Source organism: Hypanus sabinus, chromosome 1, assembly GCF_030144855.1.
Source record: "Hypanus sabinus isolate sHypSab1 chromosome 1, sHypSab1.hap1, whole genome shotgun sequence".
NCBI classification, from domain to species: Eukaryota; Metazoa; Chordata; class Chondrichthyes; order Myliobatiformes; family Dasyatidae; genus Hypanus; species Hypanus sabinus.
Genome location: NC_082706.1, coordinates 128,175,065 through 128,187,125, shown reverse-complemented (window position 1 = coordinate 128,187,125; position 12,061 = coordinate 128,175,065).

Here is a 12,061-nt window from a genome sequence, read left to right as displayed (position 1 = left end):
GTAGTGTAGCAGTTAGTATAATGCAATCACAGTGCCAGTGATCTGGGTTCAATCCTGCGCTGTCTATAAAGAGTTTGTACATTTCCCCATGACTACGTGTGTTTCTTCTCACATTCCAAAGATGACAGGTTAGTAGGTTAATTGGCAACATGGGTGTAATTGGAAGCGCAGGCTCATTGGTCTGAGGGGCCTGTTACTGTTACTATTCTCTAAATAAAGAACAACATGACTGAGGAAGGTCTACTTGAGGATATGGCATTGCACCCTATGGGTTAAGATACAAATTCATCATCCAGAAGTGAGGGGTACAATTCCAGAGATGTGAGTTCAAATCCTACCACAGCTGCTGGGAGATTAAATTCAGGTTATTTGGTAAATCTGAAATAAAATGTGACTAATATTAACTGTAAAATTAATGGATTATCATTTTACAACCCACCGGGCTGACTGATGTCCACAGGGAAGGAAATCTGCCATTCTGACTTGATGTGCCCCGTGTATAGCTCCACACCCACCAAAAGATGTGTCTGAGGCCATCTAAAATGGATTAGAAACATGGGTTTGCTGGTGACATCACATCCGATCATGAATAGATGATAAACATGCATATTGAGGCATGAAGAATTGTAAGAGGTCAGATGTTATATAAAAATCAATAATGCAATAAAAGCGGTTTAAGGATAGAAGTGGATCAGCTTCTTCTCTTTACTTACCTTTGAAGGGGAAATGGCGATGTTCACTGGGAACCCCTGCAGAGCCTGACTTTTAACAGGATGTCAGACTGTTGTCTATGATTTCTATTTGTAGTCAAACAGGGATACTACATGTATGGAAAGCTGTCACTGTGTAAGGCATTAAGAGGCAGGGTTTGTCGACATCAGTTACAAAGGGCATTCAAGCTTGCTTGCAACCATCAGCGCATTCTTCAACTTAATGCTTGCTTCCAATGGAACTGTCACAATGTCTCTATTCTACCAAGTGATTTCAGGGGAAAACAAATGCATGGTGGCAGAGCACCAGCTGAAAGTGGAAATAATGAAGTGCACACTTTTGGCAAGTATCATTACCGAGCTCACATGCTGAAGTAGCCCTTTAGGGATGCCTTGCAATATAACTGGTGAATCTGAAGGATTTTTCTCTTTCACCATTGATTGTTTCAGTAAAAATTCCCAATTGGATTAAAGAAACTATTAAGAGATGTAAGAGCAACAGCCAGCAGCACACATAGTTTCTTACTCTGCAAAGATAATTCACAAGGCTCTAATGAGAAGTGAACTTGCAAATATATATTTAAAGACAATCTAAGATGTAAGACTAAAGATGTTACTGATTCTGCAATATCAGGCTTCTAATGCAATGGGCTGGAAAATCCTAAATGCCCTCACTTCCAGGTCAATGATTTCATCCATTCTCAAATTCTCAGGTTTCTGTCTCGTTCACTCTCCACTCCAGTCACTCTTGGCTCTCTGGCTTTGACCATACACAGGATCTCGGACCTCTTTCTTGGTCACTCCTGGGAATTGTGGCCTCCATCCCAACTGCCACAGGCTCCTTGATATCCATCTTTGTGTAGTAGTTAATAGTGTTATTCCTACGCCATTCAGTTAGCCACTCCCACATGGGAGGAGTTCACATACTCTACACACAGGGTTATCAATGAAGTTCAGTTGAATATCCTGCATGCTGGCATCCTGGTGAGCTCTGCACCTTTCCCTCAATAACAAACACAACATAGTGTCAGAAGTGATTGATCATCGATGAATTGGCGCTACAGACCTTTTGACATCCCTAATAAGAAAGAATTTACAGTGAGACTGTTCTTGTTTGCATTTATATGTGAAAACTATCCAGTGACTGATCAACCTAAACAGCCTCTGCTAGTTTGCTAATTGTATGCACTTCATGAGCTGAAAACTGGCCAGGGTTGCTCAGCAATGCCTTCGAGCTACACCCATGCGTGGTTACATTGTAATAACCTGTTGGCCACTAGCCTGGGGAAGTGCACAGAGGCACGGACACAGCAGAGAAATCAGTCAAACTTTCAGGGAGAGAAAAGACTTTTGCAGTCCAAATAAACAAAATCATAATAAACTGTCAGGATGCTGGAGCAGGAATGCAATCGCAGACCCAGCACAGCGCACACAGTGATATTAATTGAGTAATAAATCCCGAGGTGCAAACAAAGTTGGCATCAAAGTTCAGGCAGAGGTCAAAACATCCAGAGAAATCCAAAAACCAAAATCGGGAAACAGGCAGAGTCGATATTCAGATGGACAGAGTACAGATACGGATACTGGAAAGGCTCAGGAAAATTCACTGGCACAATCTGGCAACAAACAGGTGAAAACACTGGACTGAAATACACTGAACAATAAACAGAGAGGCAGATGATAGGTGGAGCACAATGAGACACAGGTGGCAGCAATACAGGTGATAATGAGGAACAGATGAGAGACTGAGCACTCAGTGATACAGGGGCCGGACTGGAGCAGGAGCGGGGACAGGAGCACATTGCAATACAAAACCACAGACTGACAGCTGGGGGAAACACTAAAAAAGACAGAGTTCAACGGGAGGTACTGACATAAATAAACAGGAAATGGAGCAAATATCTGCAGTACCTACATCTACTTACCTAATATAGCCCCCTGAGACATTTGGTTTCTCTAAAGCAGGGGACTTTGAGAGATGGTTCAGATGCTTTAAGAGATTTAGGGTTGCAAGCAATCTCACTCAGGCTTCAGGACAGCTGTGGTGAACTATGTGCCTGTCGGGACACGCCCCTGCTGACTGCTCCTGTGGCTCCTCCCACAGGCCCCTGTATAAAGGAGACCTGCGGCCTGAAGATCGGCCTCAGTCTCCAGGACCTTGTATGATAGACACTCACTCCTGGTTCCTTCTTCCAGTCAATAAAAGCCGATATCTCGCCTACGTCTCAGTGTGAGTTATTGATGGTGCATCAATTTTATTGCCTGGAAGTTTTAAAACATGGAACCCGTTTTGCGTCCGGACCGGTTGGATTTGGACCCTCAAGACCCTGACGCAGCTCTCGCTTTTGAACACTGGCTTGCATGCTTCCAATCGTACTTGGCGGAGCTTCGTGCGACTGAACCCGCCGTTATGCACAGAATCCTACTCTCGAGGGTCTCCTCCAAAGTTTACTCCTTTATCCGGGACCTGCCGACCTACGAAGGGGCACTGGACGCCCTCAAACGACAGTACCTGCGGCCGGTGAACACCGTCTACGCAAGACATCGCTTAGCTACCCGGCAACAGCGGCCTGGCGAATCGTGCGCTGAGTTTCTCCGAGCACTACAGACACTCGTCCGAGCTTGTGACTGCAAGACGCTCACGGCAGAACAGCATGCGGAGCTGCTGGTGCGAGACGCCTTTGTGACGGGACTGAGGTCAGTGTACATGCGCCAGCGGCTGCTGGAGAACTCGGATCTTACCTTAAGCTCGGCGATAGAGAAGGCCAACGCTCTAGAAGCTGCGCGGCATAACGCCGACGCTGTCCAGTCGCGCGATTCCCCGCCGGTTTCGTGGACGCCTCAGACCCCGCCACAGCCGGCTCCCGCGAGCGAATTCGCCAACGCCGCCGCCAGTCGCCATTCCATGAGCTCCCCGACCCAGACCACGGCTGTGGCCCGTAAGGAACTCGTGCTTTGTTATTTCTGTGGCCAAAAGAAACATCCTCGACAACGCTGTCCAGCGCGAGAAGCGACCTGCTCCAGCTGCGGAAAGCGGGGCCACTTCGCCAAGGTCTGTAAGTCTCAACCTCGAGCGGAGTGCAGCGCTGCGGGTGAAACGTGGGGGCCGCCATCTTGCATGCCGGGATGTGGGCGGCCATCTTTGTCGACGTCAGCACGCCCCGCCCCCGATCCTCGGATGCTGACCGGGTACCCCGGATGTGAGCGGCCATCTTTGTCGGCGTCAGCATGCCCCGCCCCCGACCCTCCGATGCTGACCGGGTACCCCGACGGCGGTCCAACTCTGGCCACTGTGACTCTCGACCAAAGCGCCCCACACCAGCTTGCAAGATCCATGATGGACATCCAGGTGGAGGGGCATTGGACTGGATGCCTGTTTGACACGGGCAGCACTGGGAGTTTTATTCACCCGGACACAGTGCAACGCTGCGGACTTGCAACGCGGCCGGTCAGTCGGAGGTTCCATTTGGCCTCTGGGTCGCAGTCCGCAGACATCCGGGCGGGTTGTGTAGCGACTTTGGTGGTGCAAGGCACAGTATATCGGGACTTTGAACTGCTGGTCATGCCTAATCTGTGTGCACCTGTGCTATTGGGGCTGGACTTCCAGAGCCATCTCGAAAGTGTGACTATGGTATACGACGGGCCCCTCCCACCACTCACTGTCAAGAATCCTCAGTTTTGTGGGACTTCTTCACATACCCCGCTACTGACCACACACACACACGGACACACACATCCCATCCAGAACCAGGCCAACAGCTGCGCTACCGACACTTGCAGCCTCTCCACTCTCAAGATCCCTCCCCCACCACTGTTCGCCAACCTGACCCCCGACTGTAAACCTGTGGCAACCAAAAGCAGGAGGTACAGCGCGGGGGACCGGGCCTTCATTCAGTCGGAGGTGCAGCGGCTGCTCAGGGAGGGGATCATTGAGCCGAGCACAAGCCCTTGGAGGGCCCAGGTGGTTGTTGTTCGGACTGGGCAGAAAAATAGGATGGTGGTGGACTATAGTCAAACCATCAATAGGTTTACGCAGCTTGACGCATACCCCCTACCCCGCATCGCGGATATGGTCAACCAGATTGCTCAGTATAAGGTGTACTCGACAATAGATCTGAAATCCGCTTATCACCAGCTCCCCATCTGCCCAGAGGACCGCCCCTACACCGCCTTCGAGGCGGGCGGCCGGCTCTATCACTTCCTGCGCGTCCCTTTCGGTGTCACGAATGGTGTCTCTGTCTTCCAGAGGGAAATGGACCGGATGGTGGACCAGTACCAACTGCAGGCCACATTTCCCTATCTGGATAACATCACCATCTGTGGTCATGACAGGCCAGATCACGACGCCAACCTCCAACGGTTTCTCCAAGTGGCCGCAGCTCTGAACCTTACTTATAACAGGGACAAGTGTGTTTTTGGTACCACCCGCCTTGCTATACTTGGGTATGTCGTGGAAAACGGGGTTATTGGGCCTGATCCCGAACGTATGCGCCCCCTGTTAGAGCTCCCTCTTCCCACCACTCTCAAGGCCCTCAGACGGTGCCTGGGGTTTTTTTCCTATTACGCCCAATGGGTCCCCCATTACGCAGACAAGGCTCGCCCCCTGGTCAAGTCTACCTCGTTTCCCCTCTCTGCTGAGGCCTGCGCGGCCTTCAACTGCATTAAAGCGGACATTGCCAAAGCTACGATGCATGCAGTGGACGAGACCGCTCCCTTCCAAGTGGAGTGTGATGCCTCCGATTTCGCTCTGGCTGCTACCCTTAATCAGGAAGGCAGACCAGTAGCATTCTTTTCTCGCACCCTCCAAGGCTCTGAAATTCGGCACTCCGCGGTGGAGAAAGAAGCCCAGGCCATAGTGGAGGCTGTTAGGCACTGGAGGCACTATCTTGCTGGCAAAAGATTCACTGTGCTGACCGACCAGCGCTCGGTTGCGTTCCTGTTCAGCAACCAACAGCGGGGCAAGATCAAAAATGATAAGATTTTGCGGTGGAGGATAGAACTCTCCACCTACACCTATGATATCCTGTACCGGCCTGGCAGACTCAATGAGCCCCCTGATGCCCTATCCCGGGGAACATGTGCTAGCACACAGCTCGACCAGCTGTACGCCCTTCATGCACAACTTTGCCATCCGGGGGTCACCCGATTTTACCATTTTGTGAAAGCTCGGAACCTGCCGTACTCCCTGGAGGACATCAGGACGATGACCAGGGACTGCCAAATTTGTGCCGAGTGCAAACCGCACTTCTACTGTCCTGACACGGCACAACTTGTCAAGGCCACCCGCCCTTTTGAACGCCTGAGTGTTGACTTTAAGGGCCCCCTTCCCTCCACTGACCGCAATGTCTATTTTCTCAGTGTTATTGACGAGTTCTCACGGTTCCCCTTTGCCATCCCCTGCCCCGACACCACTGCCACGTCCGTCATAAAAGCCCTGCGCCAGCTCTTCACTCTGTTCGGGTATCCCTGCTATATCCACAGTGATAGAGGGTCCTCCTTTATGAGTGAGGAGCTGCGCCAGTACTTGCTAGCTAGGGGCATTGCTACCAGTCGGACCACGAGTTATAATCCCCGGGGTAATGGCCAGGTAGAGCGGGAGAATGCCACAGTGTGGAAGGCCACACTTTTAGCCCTTAAGTCCAAAGGGTTGCCGGTCTCTCGATGGCAGGAGGTCCTCCCTGAGGCACTGCACTCTATCCGCTCTCTGTTATGTACGTCCACCAATGCCACCCCTCACGAACGCCTATTCTCTTTTCCCAGGAAGTCTGTCACTGGGACCACCCTACCAGTTTGGCTGACGTCCCCGGGGCCAGTGCTGCTCCGGAAACATGTGAGGAGCAATAAATACTCCCCGCTGGTGGAGAGGGTTCACCTTCTCCATGCGAACCCCCAGTATGCTTACGTGGTCTTACCTGATGGGCGGGAGGACACGGTCTCCATCCGCGACCTGGCACCCGCAGGTGCAGCAGACCACTACCCTGAAGGCTCTCCGGTAACTGTGAACCCTGCACCAGAGGTGACACCGTACTCACCAGGCCCTACACAGACTCCTCACGACACTTGTATACCGGGCGTTTCGTACGCATTTATACCAGGCGCCTCGCACATGCATGAGGGATCACCGGCGCCTAGTGGGCAAGAACACGCGCAACCCCCGTCCCCTGTGCAATCGCCAATGTTGCCGGCACCTATGCGGTCACAGCCGGTGCTACGTAGATCGCAGCGACAGATTCGACCGCCTGATCGGCTTGACTTGTAAGAACCTTCGCCCCATGAGGACTTTTTCAAACGAAGGGGGGGTGAATGTGGTGAACTATGTGCCTGTCGGGACACGCCCCTGCTGACTGCTCCTGTGGCTCCTCCCACAGGCCCCTGTATAAAGGAGACCTGCGGCCTGAAGATCGGCCTCAGTCTCCAGGACCTTGTATGATAGACACTCACTCCTGGTTCCTTCTTCCAGTCAATAAAAGCCGATATCTCGCCTACATCTCAGTGTGAGTTATTGATGGTGCATCAACAGCATCAAATAAGCACACTGATATAGTGCATGAGTGACAAAACAGACGACACCATGGATGGATTAGGACTGACAGATGCTCAGGAAAAAGAGTGCAAAGCAGTTAGGACAAATTCAAAGAATATTTCTCAGGAAAGCAGAATGTGATATATGTCAGCGCAAAACAGGCAAAACAGGAGCCAGATGAAACGTATGCTCTGTCAGACAACTGTGCATTTGGAAATCTAAGAGATGAGCTAACTAGAGACAGGATTACTGTTGGGCTTCTAGACACCAAATTGTCAGAGAGACTGCAGCGGCAGGCAAATCTCATACTAGAGAAAACTATTACTATGGTCAGGCAGAGTGAGAATATTCTCCAGCAACAGGCAGAACTCAGGCACGAAAACGATGCTGAGGTAAAGCTAGAATGTGTACAAAAGGAAAGGTACAAATAAGGTGCAGCCAGAAAGACTACAGAAAGAGTTGACAGTAGAGCTCTGCTCAAACAAAGCAGACAATTGAAACAAGCAGCAGGTAAACAGTCCAACTGTGGGAAATGCAGCAAGTCTCCATTCCATATCAAAGAGTTCTGTCCAACAAAGTGAAATGCCACCAAGGCAATAGAATAGAAAAGCCAATGTCACTCAGAAATAGTTCTCAAAAACACTCAAAGAAAACCATGATTCCAACAAAGAGAGAGCTTTCATTGGGGCTCTAGATTCAAGTAGGCAGGCTGGTGTTCTACGGGTCCGTTTTGATTTCCAAGATGGCAGCACTCACATTTTAATATTCGAAGATTGTTAAATATCATTTATTCTCCCTCAGCCAAAGAATCTGAATGTGTTGTATCTTTGGATGCAGAGAAAGCCTTTGATAGGGTGGAGTTGCCTTATCTATTTCAGGTTTTGAAGAGGTTCAATTTTGGTCCAGGATTTATTTCCTGAATTAAATTGATTTATCATGCCCCGGTAGCTGCAGTTCTAACTAATAATCAAAAGTCTCCTTATTTTAGATTATATAGAGGTACCCGTCAGGGTTGTCCCCTCAGTCCTTTATTATTTAATTTGGCTTTAGAACCACTTGCTATTGCTCTTAGGGATTCTAATTCTGTGCAGGGTATTAGGAGAGGGGATAAATTACATAAGGTTTCATTATACACAGATGATTTATTAGTTTACATTTCAAATCCTAGGAAATCTATTCCTTTTATGTTATCTATATTTATGGAATTTGGTATTTTTTCTGGATATAAACTTAATTTACATAAAAGTGAATTATTTCCTATTAATAATTATTCTGATTGTTATGATCAAATACCTTTTAATATTGCCAAAAACCATTTTACTTACCTAGGTATCAAAATTACTAAAAATTTTAAAGACCTATATAGGTATAATTTTTTCCCTTTAGTTGAATATACTCAACAGGCGCTTTCTAAATGGTCACCTGTGTCGATGTCATTGATAGGTTGAATAAATGTTATAAAAATGGTTACTCTACCGAAATTTTTATATATATTTCAAGCAGTTCCCTCTTTATTTCCAAAAACATTTTTTGATAAAATAGATTCTCTGATTTTGTCTTATGTTTGGAATAATAAAAGCTCTAGAGTGAATTAACTTTTATTGCAAAAGTCAAAAAAAATGGAGGACTGGCTTTACCAAACTTTAGATTTTATTATTGGGCAATTAATATTCGTTATATTACTTTTTGGATTTATGATATAGACGACCAAGATCGCCCTTCATGGTTACAGCTGGAGGAAAATTCAGTAATGGGGTTTTCGTTAGCTTCTTTATTAGGAGCTCCTCTTCTGTTTTCACTCTCCAGCATAGGTTGACAAGCTCTCAACCCTATTGTTAAACGTACTTTAAAAATTTGGTTTCAATTTCATAGATTTTTTGAATTAAATGATTTTCTACTTTCTAGTAATATTTATTCTAATTTCTTTTTTAAACCATCAACTCTGAATAAGGCTTTTTTAACATGGAAAATTAAGGGAATAAAAACATTTTTAGATTTGTTTTTACAAGACTGCTTAATGTTTTTTTCACAGTTAATGGATAAATATGTTATCTCTAATACACATTTTTTCAGATATTTACAAGTTAGGAATATTTTTACGTGATTTTTTTACTGAATTACCCCTCGGCCTGCTCTTTAAATTTGGCTTATGCTATTTTTCAGTTTAAACCTTTTCAAAAACAATTAATAGCTATCATTTATAAACAGTTAATGAATGCTCGCATGTCGCCTAATGATAGGGTTCGATGCACCTGGGAAGTAGAACTTCAACACTTTCAGATAATCAATGGAGTAAAATTTATTATTTCGTCAATAATTCTTCTATCTGCGCACACCATATCTTAATTCAGTTTAAGATAGTACACAGGGCCCATATGTCCAAAGATAAATTGGCGTATATTTTTCCTAATATAAACCCTATTTGTGCCAAATGTAATGCAGAAGTGGCTACTCTAACTCATATGTTTTGGTCATGTGTAAGTTTAAACAATTTTTGGGGGGATGTGTTTGGAATATTATCTAAAAGTTATAGATGTGGATGTTCAACCTAATCCACTTACAACAATTTTGGCAAGCAATGTGTCTGCTTCCGCTCAACATGTGACAGCGTTTTCAACTTTACTGGCTAGGAGAGCTATCTTGCTACACTGGAAAGAATCTAACCCACCTACTGTTTTTTATTGGCTCTCCTCCATCATGTCATGTCTAAGCTTGGAGAAAATTAGAAGTCAGACATTTGATACACCCTTTAATTTTGAACAAGTCTGGCGACCCTTTATTCAATATTTTGACATGACTTAATTTATTTTTATTTATTTATTTTTCTTTATTCTCTTTGGGGAAAATCCTTATCCATGAAGGTTCGGAGATGACTGGAAGGATGTGTTTTTTTTCCTCTCTTTTTTTCTAATTTTATCCTCAATTGGGCTGCCCAATCTTTCTTTTTCTTTCTCTTTTTTTTTGTTTTTGCTTCAGTTTAGTTAGTGGCTTTTTTTCCTTTATCAATAAAATTTCCAATCATTTTTTTTATGATTGCTATGAGGAGTTGTAGTTTTTTTTGACCATTGTATATATAACAGCATAATATTTTACCTATTTGATTTTGACATTATAAACTTTGTTTTTATTATTGCTGTTTATATGTCTTTTATATTATCTGTTTGCTAAACTCATCCTCTGATTTGTATATTCTTTATTTGAAAATCAATAAAAAGATTGAAAATGAAGATGGCAGCGTGACGCAGCTTGCTGCGGCCACTCCGGAGCTGATGATCTGTTATTTGTGAAGTGGGGTGCCGTGCGCAATCATAATCAATTGAAAATGGACGTGAGAGCATGGAGGAACATTGGGAAATCTCCAGGAAGACCTTTTTCGTTGCTGCTGCTGCTGTGAGGTCTGGGACTCTGCTGGGAAGAACAGGCCCCCAGTCCTCGGGGTCGCGTTGCCAATGGCCGTTGGCGGGGCTGTCTTAATTCGCTCAGCAGAGGATGGTACTCGGAGAAGCTGTGCCGGAGGGGATGGTTGTTGGCTCAGAGGTTCAATGGACTCTGAGTCCGCTGTGATCGGGTCGCTTTCGGTGTCTGCTGCATCTGTAGGGCTGGTTTTGAAGGAGCTTTCATTGTGTGCTGCGTCTGCGAGGCTGAGTCGGGCGGCGCCTTGGAAGTCCATAGTGGGGATACTCCCTTCTGCCGCCAGCATGGGATGGCGAGTCTGTCGGGACCTTGGGGACTTGTGGAAACTGTGTGGTGATTTCTTTTGAACTTATAGTCCTTTAAAATCTTTGGACTATTTTTACTGTGCCCATGGTCTGTTTTTTTAAATGAATTACGCTATTGTTTGCACTGTTGTAACTATATGTTGTAACTATGTGGTTTTGTGCAGGTCTTGTAGCTTTAGTTTTTGGTCTTGTTTTGTCTGGTGGATTTGAAGCTCCTTTCCGGGGAATACGCTAAGATGGTAGCACGATATTAATACGTAGCAGCCTCTCCGGACTCTGGATTGGGGATTGCCAAACGTTATGTGGATTTTCTAGTGTAGTCTGTTTTGTCATATGCTTTTGTGATATCATTCTGGAGGAATGTTGTCTCATTTTTTAACTGCAGTGTATTTGTGGTTTCTAAATGACAATAAACTGAATCTGAATCAGTTGCAAATGAAGCAGTGATGTTCAAAATGGACACTGGGGCAGATGTCACAGCTATCCCCAAATGTCTGTTCACAAAACTGGTGAGAAAACAGGCATTATGCTAAACCCAACAAAGAAAGTGGTCATGGGGCCAAGGAACCAAGCTCAGTGTGAAACAAATGTTTACTACTTCCATCCGTAAAAATGGGAAACATTTAAAAGAGGATGTCTATGTTGTTCAGAATCTCAGATTTGCTAAACAATGTTTAGTGGCAGGTATTAAAAGAAGATTACCTAATCCAGCTGAGGCCAGCAGTGACACCCCACTCTCTGACCACAGTGAGGTATATATAAGTCCCATTGATGAACAAAGTCAAAGCTGATCTTGACAGAATGCAGATACTTGACATCATAACTAGAGTGAATGGACCCACTGACTAGTGTGCGAGCATTGTGCTTGTTCCCATGCCAAGTGGAACAGTGAGGATCTATGTTAATCTAACTAAACTGGATAATGCAGAGAGGTGGGAAAAGTTTATTCTACCCTCTGTTGAGCACACATTAGGCATGCTGGGTGGAGCAAAGTTCTTCACCAAACTAGAGGCAAACTCAGAGTTCTGGCAGATCCGTTGAGTCACAGAAGCTGACAACCTTCATCACACTGTATGGATGCTACGCCTTCAAGAAACTCCTTTTTGGCA